Source organism: Schistosoma mansoni, chromosome 1 (genome assembly GCF_000237925.1).
Source record: "Schistosoma mansoni strain Puerto Rico chromosome 1, complete genome".
Classification (NCBI taxonomy): domain Eukaryota; kingdom Metazoa; phylum Platyhelminthes; class Trematoda; order Strigeidida; family Schistosomatidae; genus Schistosoma; species Schistosoma mansoni.
Genome location: NC_031495.1, coordinates 18,531,806 through 18,544,706, shown reverse-complemented (window position 1 = coordinate 18,544,706; position 12,901 = coordinate 18,531,806). Strand labels below are relative to the sequence as shown.

General features: G+C 29.9%; 1 non-coding gene across 1 annotated transcript; it reads left to right on the top strand.

Moving 5' to 3' along the window:
• Positions 1–7,823: 7,823 nt before the first annotated feature.
• Smp_tRNA_00527_Pseudo_TTT.1.1 lies at positions 7,824–7,892 on the top strand. Its single transcript has one exon. It is a non-coding gene (tRNA).
• The last annotated feature ends 5,009 nt before the right edge of the window (positions 7,893–12,901 follow it).

The window sequence follows — 12,901 nt, the reverse complement described above, 5'->3', positions numbered from 1 at the left end:
TCAAGTCATCAGTATTTTATTCAGGACGAGTTAAGAACCATTTATATAAACTAGCGTTAACATGTAGAATAGTAAGGTGCACATTGGTGTGGTTGAAATGTTGTGTGATATAAATTTTTCGTGTTTAATTTTTTTCTTATTATTTGTTGTAGGCTGTTATGTTCAGTATGACTAATACAAAGATTTTATTGAGTAACATCAACAGGATAAGCAGTTAAAATTCTGAAGTAAAGGGATAGCTATTTTGCCATAATTAAAAAGTTATTATATAGTCAAATTCCTGAACTTCAGGCCTCACGGTTTGTGAGGTACACTCTTACCACTAAGCCTCAGTCCAATAGTTCAGTGTACTAAATTTAGACATTTTTAGTGCAACCAGACTTTGTGCAAAGTCATCGATTGATTCTTATTATGATTATGGCATGGTTTTTAATGATCATGAGTTTTGACCTATGAGTTGCAGAGAACACAGTATTCATTTGGATCATCAGACAACGATTCAATCACTCAATATCATCTTGATTTCGGACTCAGTTTGATGCAGAAGTATCGATGTAAATTTCTTAGTAGTCTGAAATTAAGATAACACAGTTATCTAATACTCTTTGGTTTTTGAACGTTTGCTAATTGATACAAGTTCACGACAAAAACGCCTTCACATTTGTTTTAATCAACTGGCCATTAATTGATAATTAGCATTATGGTGTCTAGTCTTCGTTAATGACAAAAACTATCCAACTCTATCTGATACGGAAGTTTGTCTATCGTTAGGTGACTGTCAGTAGCCGATGAAATGATCTAACGCCAGTCAGCAGAAGTTGTTAGAAATATTCGATAATTATCACCTTTCGTGGGGTCTGAATCTATGCTATCCAGTCTTTCAAAATTTGTAACGACTAATGAAATGTACAAGTTTAAGTTTCCGATACTCTGAATCTATTTTGTATCAGTGAATGAGATATGATATTTAATTGAAACCATAAGTAAATATCAATAATTTGTTTAATAGTAATCCATTAGTTTTCAGATAGATGAGCTGATACAAAAAACTGAATGATTACTTATATATATATAATTGAACGTAACTGACATCACTTTATGTTCTTAATTACTCAAGATATGTTGAAATATTATCTTAACTACTGATCTAATCTAATATAATTAAATAATGACAGTCATAAACGTTTATTCTCATTAATTCTAACAAAATATCAACTCAATCCTAATTTAGAAAGTTTTAGTGTAAATCAGTTCTAAAAGTAAACAATTAAATGTATTTCATATAAATGAATTAAATGAAACTTATTTACAACAATTTTAATAGAACATTAGGAATTTATAATGGAGTGTCGAAACTTTTAAACGATCTAAACATGCCTTGATATTAATTTGCTCATGCATATACATATCAATTGAATGAATTTTTGAGAAATAACATTTCCTTCATCAGAATCACGAAACTAAACTGTCATGTACTTAATTGATCTAATTGACGTAAACATTAGTAAACAGATTCTGAAAGGAATATCATTGTCATTGATACAAACTGATACGAAAACACTCATTGATATTCATAGGAACACAAACAAACAAATAAACAAATAAAAAATATACAAACAATCAGTGATCAAATCACATTTATGAATAACTCATTTTGAAATGAATGTGCTTAATGAATCCAAACTGAATTTAATTAACTCTTTGTCAATTTATTATTTTCAAAATCAGGGAATTTCGCTGTACACTTGTCAAAGAGTATATATATATATATATATATATATATATATATATATATAACCATTCATCACTAACTATGTTAATTGACTCTTGTAGCCACGGTAATTATGAAAAAAGTCAAATGCTTATAATCTCCAAAATATAAACAATCATTGACAAAAAAAATTAATGGGATCCTTTGTATATTACATAGTAGATAAATGAGGGTAATAATAATTATTCATTTACCGATAATTTTCATATTCTTTTGACATTTTCATCGTTAATTTGTTCGTTTTTTTATTTTTTATTTTTTTTAGCTTTATGGCAATGAAGAACTAATTATTTATTATTAACCAATCAGCTTAGCCCAATATGTTTGTCTCTCTCTCTCTCTCTCAATAAGTAGGTTAAATGAAATGAAATTAATTACTATGAGGATTTTGATAAATAAAATTTATTCAAGTATGTAAGGAACAAACTTTTTATCCGTATAATTTACTATAAAATGAAATAATAATAATAATGAAGTTTCATTTACATGTGTTATTATTTAATGTTATCAATTTCATTATGATTACTGTTGTTCTCTGCATATTGAATTCATTGATGTACAGAGATTCCGGGGAAAAGGATAAATGATAGAACAAGGTAAGTATTTATTAGTTCAATTGTAATAAAATGATAATTTTCTCTATTCACTGTTAAGATTTCTCTTTGTTGCATGGATTCAGGTAAAAATTGATTGAGATTTTGATAACATGTCAAATGTTGGACCAAATATTTATTCAGACCTTTTAGTATTACTGAGTTTACATGATAGAGACAGATGTTTATTACTGATACTATAAGTAAAGTTATATACTGAAAATTTAATGAGTCTAGTAGTTTTAAAACTGTAATTTTATTTCCGTTATATTAATTTACACATTATCAATACAGAAATCAGTACATGTCCATGATCATTGAAAATGAAAATCGCTATGACAACATTATTGTTATATATATACATTTCGTTTCCTGATATTTATATCTAGTGTTTAGTTTTAAATAAGCTACTTAGAATATTTCGAGCACAATACACTTTAGTTGTTAGCTAATTGCGATTTCCACTTTACTAACAGTTAAGTTTAAATTTACTCAACCATAGAATTTAAAATTATGTCTTCTTCGTGTACACAACTTCTATTCATGAATAAAACTTGTTAATAAATGTAACTAATGATGAAATACAGTCTATATCATTTGCCAGTCAGTCACAACGTAGAACTTCGTACGTACGTACATCAGTTCGAGTTGTCGTATCACATTAGTACAGAGATGCAGTTGTCGATTCAAATCCCATAGTGGTAGAAGTAGTAAGAGTATAAACAGTAATCCGAAAGATTAGGGTTTCAAGATGTTATTTAAAGGAGTATATTCCAGTGAAATAAATTTGGAAAGAGAAAAAAACGATAGGAACATGAAGAATTCAGAAGACTAGAATTAGTCAGAACACAAGGAGTGGATGCAGTCTACATTATTTGTTGTACTCTGTTTAAATAAATAAGAATTACAATGTAATTCTAATTAAACACGGTTGATTATTGGATGTACACATTATAATTAATTTGATTTTGTTAATAAATGAAATCTTACAATAGGCGTATTTTTTTACACTTAAAAAGATATTACAGTCGTTTGTAAATTATTTTATTATCATCTGGACTTGTGTGTTATATTTTACTTAAATGTAGTTAACTACTTTTTGTTACTTGGTTTTCCTGTTGTTTATCAGGGTGAATAACACCATGAACAGTAGTATAAAAGAATTTGCCCTCTATTCACTAATATATTTATCAATCATATCAAATAGTTGAAAGCATGAGTCAATTGAAGCTAGAACACCAAAGAAAACCTGGAAGTACTGGACGGCCGTTTCGTCCTATTGTGGTACACATCAGCAGTGCGAATCCACGATCTCGCCTCATGATCACATTAAAATTTGTGCATTTTATGTTTTTTATCATAATACTTGCTTGTAAATGAATTATAGAATTTTAAAGATCAGTGATAAAAATTAGGAATCTTCTATTGAATCTAAATAGAAAATACACTTTTTGTAAGCTTTCCATAATTTGTGATTAGGAAGTTTGTATAAAGTGGAATTCCGTCTTAAACATACAAGTGGATCTAAACAGAATAAATAAAATAAGCAATGGCAGTAAACGGTATGTAAATGATATGTGATATGTAAAGGATAATCTCTAGATACTTTATATATAATGTTAAGGACCATAATAGAAAAATTTGAAAAGCTATAATACGCAACGGACATGATTTTTACAAAAATACAAGAAGACTGAGATCAACTGAATACAGAAAACAGATCTCAAATGATCAATTAACCAGTTAATTTTTATGGATTTTTTTAATATTAGTTAAGAGTTCGATTTTACATAAACTTTGAATGAACAAACCCCTTCACTAACTAATTAACAATGTATTGCATGGTTTAGAATTGTGGATATAAAAATGTACAAACGTTGTAGTGCTACAACTAATGAAAATAAGCAAGTTAACAAATAATGTTTCATTCATTCTCTAGCACCGAAAGATGGGAATAGAATACTCTGTCAGCGTAACTATACTTACTGATTGTGAACCGAAATATTTCTTAAACAGAAATGGACGGTGGCTAGCAGTGGAATCCAGAACGCACGTTCTGTCATATTTGGGACGCGTCAGTTGGATATACCTGCAACTCAGAGTTGATGTTTATGGCAATATCAAGGAAATCCGCACAGGATGCACATGTACCTATGACAGACTAATCACTTGCAGTCCAAAACATCAATAGGAAGATTTAAAGAACAAATACAAAAATGAATGAGAATATTTATCATTTTAAACAATTCACAGTGTATTTTAGTAGTATTTAATAAGTTGTGGTAAATTTTTATTCGTATAGCAGAGAAATCACGTTTCAACTATTCATAATTAAGAAATAAAAGTTCCAGCAATGTGAATAATTTATATAATACACCTAACTCATAATTGTTAAAGAAAAGATTGACTGACAAGTAATATCTCTGGAAAATTAATTTTTATTAAAATTTCAAATAAAGCAAACAATAAATAAAGCGCGCGAAAAATACTCTGCTGATTGATTTCCGCCATTCAATTTTATTTAGATTCAAACTAAAGTCTAAAAATTTTAGTATAATTCAGGTAACTTAATTTTATCCTTAAAAAAATAACGGTAAGAAGTTTGAAATAGCCCATTTTTTAGTTTTCTAGTGAATTGAGAAGTGTACTTCATATCTTAGATATACTTAGATATATATTACTGGACAAAATTCAATTAGTTAACGAATACGTATCAGTGCATTTATTTATACATGAATGAACTTATTCGTATGTCTGTGAAAACATAATAGACAGCTACATATTTGTACATCGTAAAACTGTCTGATGACACTATTAAATTAAAAATCTTCCCTAATTTTATTTAAACATAATCATAATATTTTATAAAATAACATATGAATAGTGGCAAAGCTTTCTAAAAATGAATTGTTGATAGATCCTGGGTTCGAGTCTCTTGAGGCGGGATCGTAGATGCGCACTGCTGAAGAGTTCCATAATAGGATGATACGGCCGTCCAGTGCTTCCAGGTTTCTCATGATGATCTACCTTCAATCGACTAATAATTTCAACTATAAAATTACTGAAATCTCCACAAAAACCCCTTCTATTATTAAGAAAGTTTAAGGAATAAGAGCATGCTGTTAACTGAATTATCAACTGAGGGAAAATATTTTGATCAATATTTTTTTAACAATAGTTGCGGAACCAATGATTTCTGCTGGAATGCATCTACATATATATGTACATATATAAATATTATATTAGTTGTCGAAACATATCATCAGTAAGAACCAGTTAATTCAACTTAATGGAACTGACGATATAAAATCCTTGACAAACAAAAGTTTGATAGTTTTCGTGATTCATATGAGTACAGAACTATTGACATGTAAATGTCATTTATAATTAAACATTATGGACCACATGTATTTATATGTATGGTTTCATTATCTTTTGACATTTATCATTTAATTCATTATTATTAAACTCATTGAAAAAAGCCTTTAACATATACAGATAATAAAAATGGTTAACCTTATCTATAACTAGATTGCATTCTCAAATTATTCCTACTTTTCTAATCGATTATACAGATACTAGAATCACTATGACTTAGATAATAGACTAAGCTTTTGATATATTATATAAAATTAATATGGAAAACAATAATATTAAAAAAATAAGTTTTAATTGATCATAAATATGTGATTTCTCAGTTTATAAAATGATTTGACTAGAAACAAAAAAAGGTTCTTTATTGAATTTCGTCTTTTTGATTTATTTATTATATTAAAATAAGTCAGTTTATGCTTTACATTCAAAATGTTTATGTTATATCTTGAAGTTAGATTCTTAGTACATCGCGTATTACTTTAGCACTAGAACGCTAGAACCCTCTCAAGCCGCAAAATCAGAAGACAGAAGACAAGTAGAAGGAATGTTATTTCAAAGTTTCAGTTGTTGTATCGATTGCTTGAGTGCGTGCGTGCCCTGTTTGGAATATGAACGTGCTGATCCCCGCCAATCAGATAGGAGCGAATTATCGATCACAGCTATGATACACAAAATCCGTATGAGCAGTCTTGAGCACTTATCAGTCCTGCTTTCTGCCTAGCCCAGCCAGTTAAGTCCAGAACACCATTAATAGCCTCTGCAATATGAATCATTGTCCACAAGCACACTGGGTTTATATACTAAACAAGCTGAGCACATCGTACCATAAAATAGAAAATAACATTTGTACAAGATTTGGCTAAATGTGGCTGTGAATAGGGGGAACAGTAATCAATAGACTGGGGATAACTCAAGAATGGTAAATCATATAATAATAGTGTAGGTCAAAATAAGGCTCATAATAAGACGGAAACGAATATGAATAGTTTAGCTACTTAACAATTATACAATAGGAAATATACATATCACATTGGTCCATAAATAGTCCTCAAAGTTACCATTCATAAATCTCCACGAGATATAACAGTTTAGTAGTTTTAAAATTTAATAAGAATTTTGTTTTACCTTAAGAAATATTTTGTTTAGTTTACTGAAGATATAATAAATAGGATAATAGTTTACAAAAGTGAATTGATTTCTTCTATGATTAATTCTTCAGTAAACATGAGTATATGTTACAAATGTAAAAGAATAATACACTACTGAAATGTTTGGATAATAGAAGTGAAAATTATAGATAATAATATCATTCAATAGGAAGAATATATTTGTAAAATATCAGCGAATGAATTTGAAGTAAATCCAACGTTTCGCCTGGCAATCTGGTCCAAGCTTACTTCAAATTCATTCGCCTGAGATTTTACAGATATATTATTCCTATTTGATGTCTTACATCAACTCGATGCCCAAATACTGTGAAACTATTCGGTCTAATTTAGACGAAAGTTATTATATATGATAATATCATTTCTTTTAACAAAAGTGTTACTTTTTCATTAAATGTACCTTTAAAATGACTAGATTCAACAGCTATTTTTCTTTAGTAAGATGCTTCATCATAAATATGGTATTTCAAATAACTTTACTACCATCTTATTTATTGAGAATAATGTTAACACAGTGAATGATTACTCTTTAAGGGAATAGTTAATTGGGATGAAGTGTATGAATTAATCCAGCTTTTACGACTTATTTTAATGTAGTTACTTTTCTAATTTAAAGTCGGAAGAAATTTATCCCATATTTGATGTTTTTTAATTTGATGAAATAAATCCCAGTCAAGTATCTTGCATATAAGATTTACAGATATATGGTACAAAATATATGGAACAGATAAATTCACATGGTATTGCTAAGTTGAATCTCCCTATTGATGTTAAGGACTGCAATTGATCAGTCTGTAATTGGCACATGTGCATACTGTGCGTATTGCCTCGATATAGCCCTAATTCACAAGCATTATAAGCAAAGATGGATTGTGGCTAACAGTGGAATCCAAGATGCACAAGTAAGTGGCTATCAGGACTCCATAGCTCAGTGGAAAACGCGATAGCGTTTTAAGCTAACGGTGCTGGGTTCGAGTCCTGGAGTAAACATCAACTCTGGGATGCAGGTGCATCCAAGTGACGAGCCTTAAATAGGACGAAACGTACATCCTGCATTCCACTGCTAGCCACTATCCATTTTTGCTGATGAGACAGAGATTTCTGAAACTCATTATTAGAAAATAAAATATTCTGCATGTAAACAGGATGTGTGAAAAAACCTGAAAATTCATTATGTAAGAGTAAGCATTATTTCAGTTATTTTATCAGATAAGAAAAATGATATGTTACTAAAATCTGTAATATCAGCCTACTCAAAAACCACATTAATCTAAATCTGTTGAGACTTACCTATTTTTTTTATTTTTCACGTACATTTAATAATGAATGGAAATGTTATGTTTAGCGGTAAGAATTAAAATGTTTCATATCTAGAATATTGTAATTCCTAGACGATAAGCAAAAATTATATTCACTACAAGGTAGATACAAGGATAATTACAATGTTATTAAAACTAGATATTTGGTAAAGACAAAGTAGGCATCATATGTGTGGGGATAAAGAAATGTTTGCCGAGAGCTACTTCGTTGGTACAATATTTGCTTAACAGAAGATTTACTTTCCATAAAAAATACCAGGCTACTTAGTAGCTTTACATATCTAATACTAAAATAAATTAACGTCATTATATCAAGCCTACTGACTACATCATCTTTCATAATTATCTCTTGTATCACAGTGATTAGCCTATCTGGTCTAAGGAAGTGACGTTTATATCTTGGACAAAAATCAAACAGTGATCTTTATTTCCAGTCACTAAATGAATTATTAAGCGGAAAATGTCGTTGTAGTTTTCTTATAATATTTTGGAATGTTGACAAAGAGTTAATTGCATCCGAGTATTGTGTACGTGAGAAATGCATTATGTGTTGTCAGCATCACTCAATCAGGACTAGCTGATTAATTTATCCATCGAATCTACTTATGCGTATAAAAGGATAGCTTATATTGCTTCCACGTTTTGTTGACAAATTAGTGGTTGTGCACAAAAATAACATGGAAGCTGTGTGAATATTTTAAAAAATACTTATATTATCATGAAAGATCCAGATGTTAATTAATATGGACTGGGCAAACTGAGTTTTGATACATGAATACTAATGAGAAAATTATTGCGAACTACGTTGGACTCATAAAGAAAGTCGGAAGATCGTCTTATTTCTTTTATTTCTACATATACACACTGACCGATAAAAAAATAAGTTTAGGAAGATTAGTTCAAGCGATAATAAGCTGAATCAATCATGTTATAGAAAACAACCAGTTTTAAGAAATATTGGCTTAGAAAACAATTTGAATAACTCAAAGTTCTTTTTAATCTTTTATTTACTTGTAGAAAAATGTAAAGGAAAACTTTATTTTTATTTTCAGAAAACATTGATTATTTTGTTTTTCATTGGAGTTTCTTTTATGTTTAACAAGTAAAAGAAATGTCACCATAATCTTGTGGAATCCGAAGTTTGTGGTGATGAAGTACAGATAATTCAATATTGATAAACTGTTAAAATTAATAAACAGAATATTTTAGAAATAGATTCTATGTCATGAGGATTTTATCAGTGAGATACATCTAAGAAGTTTGAGTACAGTCATGATCTATGCAAGATCCAGAACTATATTAGTGAATATTATCTCTTCTGACATCTATCAAATAATTTCAACCAAGTTTTCATACATTTTTTTTCATCAGTTTTATTTTTTTGATGACATGATTTCGAGAATGTTGATTATTGTTTCGTATAACTTTGGGGAAATCTATTGATATCCAGTTAATAACGAAATTAGTAAGAAATAAAGTTTACAAGCTGTAACTTCATCAAGACCATTGTTTTTAGATTATTTAACTTGTTTCTTGGATATTAACAATTATTAACCTATTCTTCAAAAAAAGTCTGAATAACCTGCAAATGTCACTATTTCTGAAAGACCAATGAACTGCTTAATTATGAACTAGTGAAACTCATAGTTACCTATGGTGACCTGTAAATAATTATCACGATCCATTGAAGTTTTTGTAAAACTATCATGTATGGTGTTTGCTTTAAATCATATCAGACTCACTTCGAGGATTTAAATATTTTATAGTTGAAATCATGAGTCAATTGAAGCTAGACCACGATGGAAAATCTGAAAGCATTGGACGCCCGTTTGGTCCTATTGTGGGGCTCCTCAGCAGTACACATTCAAAATAGGACGAAGCCGACGTCCAGTGCTTCCAGGTTTTCCGTAGTGATCTAGCTTCAATTGACTTGTGATTTCAACTATAAAATTACTGAAATCTTCTTAAAAATCCGTTAACTAAATGGCTAAATAGTTTGTTTTTGCTTGTAGCTTTAACATAAAAGCGTACAGAATATGTTTTTTTCAATATTTATCAGGTTTGATTCTCATCTTAAGTAAGTGAAAACTAAGAAAGATAACGATAACTATCTATTCTATGATTTGCTACAAGCTGAGGTGATAAAAAATCAAAGTATAAAAACAAAAATAGGAATTTACCAGTTTCGGATTTATTCTAACACTAATCACTATGAAGATTCAATTTTTTCATTTTGTAGAAATATCTATAATGAAGTTGAATGAGTATCAAAATTTATTTTATCATTTTTCAAAGTTCGTAGTGGTTGTTTAGATTATTTATTCTAGTTTCCCATAAAAATAGGATTACATTTAAGCAAAACGGATACTACAATATAAAGTGATAAAAGAACTCAGAGTTCTGTTTGCTTTATATATATAACTAATAACCACTCTAAGGGTAATCTTACAAGGTTTTGCTAAGTGTTTTCCACGTCTGCTAAATCTCCTTGAACAATTTTTTAAATGTCTAGACATTTTATCACCATTGAAAGTGATGATGAGGGATAACAAAGTACTGTATTAAAGTTTAAATTTTTCGATTGGATGTCAGTATCACATTGAATTCTGATAAATTATTCTTTATTGGATAAAAAGAAACTTCACAAACGATTTACTGATGTTTTTATATCAGATGTATAACTATTCGTCTGTCGAATATGACCCACGAAGAATTCACACACAAAACTGTTTCTATATAGACATTTCAAACTCACATATTTTTATTAAGCTTCAACTTTACAGATCATAAAAAACGAATGCTTAGCTTGGGAACGTGAATTTTTAAATAAAGCTTCATATTAAAAAACAGTCCTCGAAAATCCTTAATTAATAACATCAGCGAATCACAAATATAACTCGTAATTATTGCTTGGTTGTTAGTGCTAATATGTGAAAAAGATCAATGGCTTTTCATAGTAAATTTCATAACTAACGACTTTCTATCAGTACAACACATAACAATTACTTATTGTTTTTATATTCAGTGAAATATTTATTGAAGAAGGGAAAATTTAACTGTTGCATATTACTATTACATCATATTCATGATTAATCATATGAGCTGAAATGTTCGTAAAATAGAGCTGAATCATATATTTATGAGAAATTTGTTTTATTATAGTCAAAAGCTAAAAATAAAATGAAAAACGGATATATTCTTCATATCTGAATGCCTTCAGATTGAGAACAGTCGAAAAGCAAGTAGTGCTGGATTGATTTAGTAATAAAGCTTCAAAAAAATCTGTAATGAACTTCAAATATGGATAGTGGCTAGCAGTGGAATCCAGGACGCGCGTTTCATCATATTTGGAACTCGTCATCTGGGTGTACCTGCATCTAAGAGTTGATGTTCACTCTGGGACTCGAACCAAGTACCTTTCGCTTCAAACGCTATCGCGTTTTCTACTGAGCTATGGAGTCCTGATAGCCACTTGCTTGTGCAATGGGGTGAAGTTTAAATTCACCTAGTATTGTTTGTTTGAACCTTTCCGGAGTGGTTAACGCGATGGCGTTTGAAGCGAAAGGTACTGGGTTCGAGTCCCAGAGTGAAAATCAACTCTGAGATGCAGGCACGTCCAGCTGACGAGTCCCAAATAGGACGAAACGCGCATCCTTGATCCCGCAGTTAGCCACTATCCATTTTTGTTTATAATGCTTTTGAATTAAGGTAATATCGAGGCAATACGCACAGTATGCACATATGCCAATTAGAGACTGACCAGTTGCAGTCCTAAAACATCAATGGGAAGATTCAAACAAACAATACTAAGTGAATATAATGAACTTCCTTTAGATTATCAGAAATCAAATCAACGACTTTATGTTTGATGAAGACGGCATTGATTTTGAATCACTACAATGGAGTTAAGTGATCACGATTTCTTTCGAACAGAAGTCAGTCAATGATAACACCATTTCAAAATGGAAACCCTCATGATCTCATAAGTGTGTGCAGCTGAGGAGTTCAAAACTAGGATGAAGCACCATCTTAAGGCTTCCTGGTTCTCTGGTAGGAAACAGTGAATATAAAAGAGTCGGCATTTACAACCAACTTATCTAACAGAAAACGTTTTGTCAAAACTGATGTTTAGACGCTGTTACTTTTTCTTTAAAAAAAATTAGGACGATAGGCTTATTATTTTAAAAAACATCAAAAGAATGAATGTTGTCTCGAATTGTAGAGGAATGGCTGACTATTTATGATTTTAATATCAGTCGATTCGGTACTTTTCTCAAATTTGCATTTGTTTATTAGATCTGATACTGTTTTCGCTTTGAAAGAGTTTTTTTTAGGGTGTAAAAAATTTGAGCGTTCATTATGTATAACTATATGTATAACTGTGTATGATCAGTAGTTAGATCTCATTAGTTTTCTGTTATCGTGAAACATAAAAGTATTAACCATCTATTAGTGAGTCATGGTATATTTCAGCAACTATGGTTCAAATGATAACTCAATATAGTTCTACCAATATTTATGAAATTCAGAGAAATTCAACGAACTTTTGAAATAAGGTCTGTTAGATGTTTTCACCTCATAGGTAACGCTAGACAAGCTAAATGCATGTTTGACATATGAAGTGAATTTTATGTTTTTTTCTATATTAACGCTTTATTTTACGAATTGTTCCCTGAA